Source organism: Aphelocoma coerulescens, unplaced genomic scaffold, assembly GCF_041296385.1.
Source record: "Aphelocoma coerulescens isolate FSJ_1873_10779 unplaced genomic scaffold, UR_Acoe_1.0 HiC_scaffold_94, whole genome shotgun sequence".
NCBI classification, from domain to species: Eukaryota; Metazoa; Chordata; class Aves; order Passeriformes; family Corvidae; genus Aphelocoma; species Aphelocoma coerulescens.
In genome coordinates, this window is record NW_027184076.1 from 106,785 (window position 1) to 114,789 (window position 8,005).

The 8,005-nt window shown below is 55.6% G+C and overlaps 1 protein-coding gene across 1 annotated transcript in view; it reads right to left on the minus strand.

Annotated features, from left to right (window-relative positions):
• LOC138102609 (uncharacterized) overlaps window positions 1-8,005 on the minus strand; it is a 60,473-nt gene that overhangs the window by 912 nt on the left and 51,556 nt on the right. The gene's annotated exons all lie outside the window — the stretch shown is intronic.

Genomic DNA, 8,005 nt, shown 5'->3' on the forward strand with positions numbered 1-8,005 from the left:
TTTGAAAACTGCTGTGTCTGAGTTTACAGAAGACAGAATTTCAACACACTTGGCAATGAGATATTGGGGATCCCAAAAAATCCCACTCGCCACCTTGACTCTGCCCTTCCTGGCTAATAAATCTGAAGAAGGCAGTGGGTGTGCATATTAAACAAAACAGAGAAATTCTTTGGCAAAGTTGTATAATAATATGCAAAAAGGCCTGTGCCAACACAGGAACTGAACACTCCAGGCACATCTGGGAAGAGGCAAGAGTTAACAGGAAGGGGATTCCTAAGTCAAAGATGGAATCTGTCAAACACAAGGACTCATGGTCCCTGACTGAATTGCTCTTCCACACAGAAGAAGCCCCTGGGCTTAAAGGAGTCCTTAACCCGTTCATGTCCAGCATCATCATTGTCCTGCTCACCAATCACACAAGTCATGGGGCCTCAAAACCAACACTTCTGCCCCCTAAAAGCTCCACTGCTCACACACTTCCATCCCTTGTTCCTAACAAAGAAGTCTGGGCCCCAAAGGCCTTCAACCATGGAGAAGACTGACTTCTCAAACACAGTCCAAAAGCTGCAAAAGCTTCCATTTCATCACCACAAAGGCCCCTGCACCAGGGATTCTCCCCAGCAAAAGGAGCACCCAAACCTGGCCACCACCTGCTCAAACCTCTCATCCTCCCTAAAGGGGGAGACTTTTCATTCCCTCTTCTTTTGGAAATCTTGCTTGACCAAGCAAATCCTTCCTTCTCCATTCAAAGCTTAATCCAAGAAGCCTTTGCTTCTCAGCCATGCAACAACATCCACAGCTCTCAGCCCAGCCCCTTTCACTCCCACCCAATGGAGTTACCTGAGCAAAGGGAGACCTTTCAGGCAGGGATGGTGACAGCATCTCCTCCAGTGTCTCAAGAACAAGGTCTAGATCCAGGGGTGGCAATTCCTCTTCCCCAGGACTATTCCAAGCCCAGCTGGAGGCCGTCCAAGCTGCCCAAGCAGCACTGCCAGCTGGAGCACTGGGGGCTGAACTGCCTGGTGTGGCTGCAGGAATCCAAACACATTGGTCAGGCTCCAGAATGTGGCTTTGGGACACAGAGCTCTATTGCTGCCTTGCAGCAAACATCACAGGAAGCACACAGAAACTCAATTCCAGAGATGTACTCTGACTTCCCAGGGGATTGGAAGACTGATTTCTTCCTCTCAAACAGTGTTTCCTCTAATTGATGGGTATGTATATTAAAGGATGGATTGTAAAACTGATCTACACACAAAGACTTTGTAATCTCAGCCTTTTCTATCTCCCCAGCAGCTTTTAGATATGGCTGCTTCTGAGTTTCTCATCCCAACAGACCACAGAAAGTGGATTCACCCAGGAAGAGCCCAGATCTGCAGACACACATGCTAAAATTCAAATCTGATTGTATTGTAAAAAGCAACCTTGTGGGTGAGGCTGTATTCTGCAGCTGCAGCAGTTCTGGGGACACACAGAGCTCACTGAAATTTAATAGCCTTCTTTGCAGGAGAGACAATCTGCAAACTCTGCAATATCCTGTCAGCATCCTAGTTGGGCTTCATTCCAAGAGAGATGGGGGTGCACCTGACACTGACCAGTTGTGGACCAATGTTTTTTGCCTCTCCCTTTCATCCCTACAGAGAGGCTGTCTGGAAAATGGCCAGAACAGCCTCCAAATCTGGAGGAAGGACAGGAAAAGCAGACAGAGATTGGTTTTGTTTTCAAGGTCCTGCTTCCCAGTTCACTTGACAATTCCTGTCTGATTCACACTGGAGATGTACACATGATAGAGCACTGCAGGAAAATACTTCAAATGGTCCCTTTTCATGATCTTCCTGAAAAGCAACGGTAGAAACTCTCTCCCTACCTGATGGGCTGTAGGCTGGGTGTGCTGCTCTGAAGATGTGCAGCTGCTGCTCTCTGGAAGGGCCACAAAAAGGCTTTGATGGTCTACGGGAACCAGCGGAATGATGAGCTCAGGCTGGCGTAGAAATCTGTGTGTGCCTGGTTCCTCTGATGAATCCTCAAGAAGTCTGGAGGTGGCAAACACTTTCCTGGGAGTTGCTGGGAAAGCCTCATGCTCTTGAGAACCTGCACTTGTGCTGGAAGGGCTGGAAGCAGCTGTGAATCCTCAGGTGAGGCAGCACCGAGGTTCTGGCACAAGGGAGCTGTGGAGCAGTGAGGGAAGAAGAAAGGAAGCAAAGGGAAGGCCGAGTCACTACTGGTCCTTGGGTGCGCTTCCCTTGGCAGCAACTGCACTTCTGTCAGGCAAGAGAAAAGCTTCGATCCTCACAAGCAGGGTGAGAAAGAAAAATTCCCCACATGTTCTGGGGCTTTACAACAACCAATTTCTTGTCTACTTAGCTCTCCCCTACTCGTTCAACCGTCTGGGAAAACTGTCTCGCTGCAATTCCTTGGCAGGAGGCAGCTGCCAGAAACCCCACTGCCGGGTCTTCTCCCTCTGCTCCAAAGGGACAGGAGGCTCCCTCCAGCTGGGCCAGACAAAGACCGAGCCCTCGGCACTCCGATGCACCCACAGAGAGCTCCCCAAGCATCCCCAGGGCCAGGCAAGGAGAAGAGCCAGCCACAGCTCAGGGCTGGGCCAGCTGCAGGCCCAGCGGGCCAGGCTGTGGCGAGCGCAGCCCCGGCGGGACCGTCCCGCAGCCCCCGGCAGCGCGGCACAGCCGGCACCGCTCCCGGGCCCTGCTGGCGCAGCTGCCTTGCCCAAGGACAGCCCCTGTGCCGCCCGGGGCAGCCGCGCTGAGCGGCCCCAGCACGGGCAGGGCCCGCTCCTGCCCAGCCGGCCAGTGCCCGCGGCCAAAGCCCACGCCACCGTTTGTGCCTGCAGCTCCCACCCTGGTTTTTGCTTTGCCACCAGCGGTTCCTGCTGCTCCCGTCAGGTGTGGGCAGCCAAGACCGGGGGCTGAAAGTGCTGCTCAGCTGGGCCTGGCCGCCAGCCCGGCTCCCAGCATGGCCACAGGGCACAGAGCTGGCACAGCAGACAAGGCAATGGGGACAGAGGCAGCAGAGTGGGGATAGATGTGGTAGAGCAGCAGATGCCTTGACAGGTACCAAGAGACGTACCTAATTATCCATTGACATGGAACATGTGAAAAAGCGGCCTCTAGAATGAAAACCTTAGCTTGATAGGTGTCACTATAAACATCTAGAAGCAGAACTAGAGGGAGAGGGGTTCCAGCTGCCCCACCTTCACAGCTTCTCCCTCAGCCCCTTCGTCCCGCCCAGAGCCATCCTCCTGCAGAGGTTCAGCACGTGGGCGTGGAGGAAGCCAAGGGCTGCAGAGCCCCTGCACAGCTGCCATGGAGCTCTTGCCAAGCCCTGCCCAGCACCAGCCCCTGCCGGCCCTTGCCAGTGCCTTGGACTGACTCAGGGCAGTGTGGAGAGGAGGGTGGGCAGCAGAGCCTGGCACATCCATACCTGGGCTTCTTGGGCTGCCAGAGCTTCCTGCATTTCTCCAGTCTTCTTTGGTGTGTCCTCCTTTCCCTTTCTGGCTGCTATTCCCTGTCTTCTGGCCAGGCCTCTGCTCGCTGTCTTTTCCTTCTCTTTTTCTCTTCCTGGGGCTAGCAGTCTACAAGCCTTTAGCCACAAAGTTGGATTAGAGAGGCAAAGGTGGGAGGCACAAGCTCAGTCCCTTCTTGCTGGAACCAATGTGGGCTCCTTTTACCTTCCTGACACAGAAAGGCTCGTCAGGGCTTCGGCCTTGGCCAGCGACTCTGGGGAGCTCTGGTGGGTGTTTGGAGACAAAGCTGGAGGTGCCTGAAGCAGAAATTCTGGAGGTGAGGGGGGGGGGGGGATGGAGGGATGAGGGGGATAAGGAGGGAGGGAGGAGAGAGTGGGAAAGGGAGGGAGGGAGGGAGGGAAGGGGGGGGAAGGAGAGAGGGAGGGAGGGAGGAGGGAGGAAGAGCCATCACGGCTGAGCCTTGCCTCTGCACAGGAGGAAGGCGCTGGCTGGGGGGCAGCTCTTGCAGGCAGCTCCCGCAGCAGCCTTGGCTGGACACAGGGGGCCGCCAGGCACAGGCACCTCTGGGCAGCCAAGTTGCCTTTGGCCAGCAAGGCTGCAGCCGGCTGCTGAAGCCAGCCTTACCTGCTTGTTCTCGGCCAGCATGGCCTCGAGCTCCAGCTGCTCCTCCTGCGGTGGGCTCAGCAGCTTTGGCCCCAGGCAGACGGCCAGGCTGCTGCAGGTCATTCTGCTGCTGGACACGTGCTGGCCGATGAGTCGCAGCAGTGCCAGCAGCTGCCTGAGGAGGAGCAGCTTTGCTGCGGGCAACTTCTTGGCCCCCCCGAGGGAACAGGAAGGCAGCGTCCATCAGCAGGCCCACGTTGCCCACGGCCGTCCCCAGAGCTGGCCCCAGGCAGGGGGCAGCCAGCGGCTGCTGCGCAGCTCCGCAGGCGCTCTCGGCCAGCGCTCAGGGCTCCAGCGCTCCCGTGGGAAGGATGCAGGGCGTTGCTGCCCAGCTCCTGATTTCCCCCGAGCCCACGCAAGGGAACGCTCCCCGTGCATTGCCCCAAAATCAGACTGCCAGCCAGCAAGAGCAAGCTGTCCAAAAACACAGCCCCTTCAGGAGAGTGTCCCCTTTCAGGAGAGTGCCAGGCTTCCAGCAGTGCCTGCTGCGGAGCTGGAAGCTGCTGCCCACGTTTACTCTTTGAGCTGACAGATCTTGTCCTCTCTGCTGGCCATCTGCATCGCAGCCGTCCAGTCCTCGTAGAGGTCGGTGACGAGGAGCTTGCCGGGGATGCTTCCCAGGAAGTCCTGCAATGCCAAGGGCTGCCGGTGAGCCTTGGAGCACGGTGGCGCAGGCAGGAGCCTTTGCAGCTGCAGCTCAGGAGGACTCACCTTGAGGAGCATGGCCAGCAGCAGCACTGGCTGGCTTGCCATGTCGACGTGCAGGCCGTGGTCCAGGGCCTGCCGCAGCTCCTGTCAGGCTTTGGCGCTCTCTGCTTTCTGGAAGATGCCTTCTGTTGTGGGCCCTTCCTGGTGCAGGACAGCCAGCAGCTCCTGCAGGAGAGGCGGGAGGGCAGGGGCTTGTGTGAGGAGCTGCCCTGTTCGCAGAGCTCTGCCCCAGCCTGGGCTCGCTGCCTCCTGCTGCAAAGGGGCTGGGAGCAGGAGCCTGAGGCACGGCTGAAGAGCCCAGTGCCCCATGGCTGGGGGACATGCGTGGGGACACTGGCTGTGCAGCATCCAGAGGGAGGGACGGGCAGCCCTGTGCGGCCGCCTCACCTGGATGGGCCGGGGCAGCGTGCCGTCCTCCGCGCAGACGGCTGCCAGGGGCTGCCCGAAGAGCGCCCTGCTGCAGCCGGAGCCCTCCTGCCCTGGCGCCCGCGCAGCCCTGGCTGGGCCCCGCCGCAGAGCAAAGGGCCAGGGCAGCCACCTCCTCCTCGTCCTGCCGCTGCTGCTGCTGCTGCCGCTGCTGCCGGTCCCTGCTGCTGCAGAGGAAAAGAGAACCAAAGGCATCAGTGGAGACAGCCAGGCCAGCGCTGCCACAGCCTGCCCTGCCCTGCCCTCAGCACCGTGTGGAGCCATGCAGAACCCCAAGCAGTGAGCAGGCAACTGCAAGTGTGGCTGCACCTTGGAGGCTTCTGAGAGCTGGAGTGTCACTGGGAGAAGCTGCCCCGGGCCTGAGCCTGCCCTTCTCCAAGCTGTGGGCAGCACTGCAGGCTCTCTGTCCATGCACAACCATCTCCAGTGGTCACAGTCCAGCAGGTGCCCTTGCCCATGCCCAGGGGATGCCCTCCTCAGGGTGCCACAGCTGCATGGCCCCACTTGGGGCACAAGTGAGGGCAGCTCGGCCAGAAGAAGAGATCGTCTTTGCTTTTGCCTGGTCTCTAGTGAGGTGGAACATTTGGATGAGAGCTGGAGCATTCTGATGGAACACTGCATGGCTCAGCTGGGCTTGCTGGAATCTGTTAGGCACATTCGCTAACTCGATGGGCATTGCTAGGGCATCTGCTCTCCTGTTCCCTTCGGCATTAAATCCTGCCAGGTCAGTGTGTGATCTCACACACTATGCATGACATAGAATGGTTGCTTTCAGTGGGAGATCAGTTGAATCAATTTCGAAAGCAAGTTATGAAGTTTTGGGTTTGCAACCTCCTTTAGTAAGGCTCTCTCTGCCCTGGAAACTACACCTGCAACATAGGCTGAGTCAGTTATCAAATTAAATGGTTCACTGAACCACTCAAATGCCCTGACCACCGCTGTAAGTTCTGCCACTTCAGGATCCTTCAACTACCTGTACATCAGACTCCCACTTCTGAGTGCAGGGATACTTCCATGTGATGACAGACTTGCGGGAACGACCGCAGGCATCTGAAAAGATTGTCAAGGCATTTAATGGTTTTCTGCTTTGAATTTCTTTTGGAATCAGTTTGAAAAGGCAGACCTGGGGCTCAGTGGTGTGCCTGCTGGGACGACAGCGCTTCCTGTACCTTACAGATGGACTGTCTCACCTCCTCTGATAGATGCCTGGGTGATGGGAGGTCATCTTTCCCTCGCAGGAGGTTGAACAGAGGAGCGAGATCTTCTGTTGTCAGCTCTAGGAGAGGCCTCACCCAATTGATGGACCCGCAGAGCTGATGGAGTTCCTGCAAGGTCTTAGGGTTATCAATTATTTTGACTTGTTGGGGAACCACAGTCTGCTCATTGGATTTTTAGTCCAAGGTATTTAAATGGAGAGGTTTTCTGGACCTTTTTGGCCTGGATTTCAAATCCATTTGCCTCTAAGGCCTCAATTACCTTCCCCAATGTCCAGTCTAAATAGGATTGGTTAGGAGCACACACCAAAACATCGTCCATATAGTGGAGCACTATTGCCTTTGCTGCTAACTTTCTGACAGGGGACAGAATGCGAGCTACATACCACTGGCAGATGGTGGGTGAGTTCTTCATGCCTTGTGGCAAAACTCACCACTGGTAGCGCTGCACGGGAGCCTTTCGGTCGATGGAAGGGACCGAGAAGGCAAACCAGGGCGCATTGTCTGAGCGTAGTGGGATCTGGAAGAAACACTCTTTAATATCAATGACTGCTACCTTCCACTGCCTGGGGAGCATGGAGGGTGAAGGCATTCCGGGCTGCAGGGGTCCCATGTCCTCTATGACTGCATTTATTTTCCGCAAGTCCTGGAGGAGGCGCCACTGGTCTTTCCCCAGCTTTTTGATTCCAAATACCAGGGAATTCCAAGGGCTCTTACATGGTTCGATATTTCCTCTTTTCAATTGCTCCTCCATGAGTGTGCTAAGTGCCTTTAATTTGTCATTTTTCAAAGGCCATTGATCCATCCAGATGTGTTTGTCAGAGATCCAATTTAATTTCTGGAAGGGGCACTCCGCAGTGGCCTGTACAAAAAATGTTGGGGTTGAGATGGAATTTCGACTCGAGCCCCCCACTGGGACATGAGATCTCTGCCCCGCAATGGAAATCCAGAGTCAATTACAAAAGGACGGACTGATGCTATCTGTCCCTCTGGACCCTCAATTTGGACAACTGCCTTGCTTCTTTGAGCAGATATAGATCCCCCCCCACCCGTCACAATACCTTCTGCCAGCTGCAGCTCCCAGTGTGACGGCCAATTGTGGGAAGAAATGACTGTCACGTCTGCTCCCATGTCCATCATTCCTGCCAGGCTGATGTCTGAGCCTTGGCCAGACAGTTTGCAATTAAGCATGGGTTTGTCATTCCCAGCTGCCTCAGCCCAGAAGACAGAGGGGTTGTAGTCCTGTGGCGGACTACTGGGCATGAGAATAGCTTGGGCCACAACCTGGTTAGCAGCAAGAAAATAGGGAGGGTTAACACACTGGATATTGACAGTAAAGAACCCTTGTGGGCCCACTTGAACAATTTCTGGTGTAACACAAATGTCAGCTGGTGAACGTACAACATCTTTTAACACAAACAATATACAGTCTCTCAGACTCTCACAACTCACGACGATTCTCTGGGGTGTCACCGAGTCCATTTGAGTTGCAGTGGTCGTGGTAACCATTTTC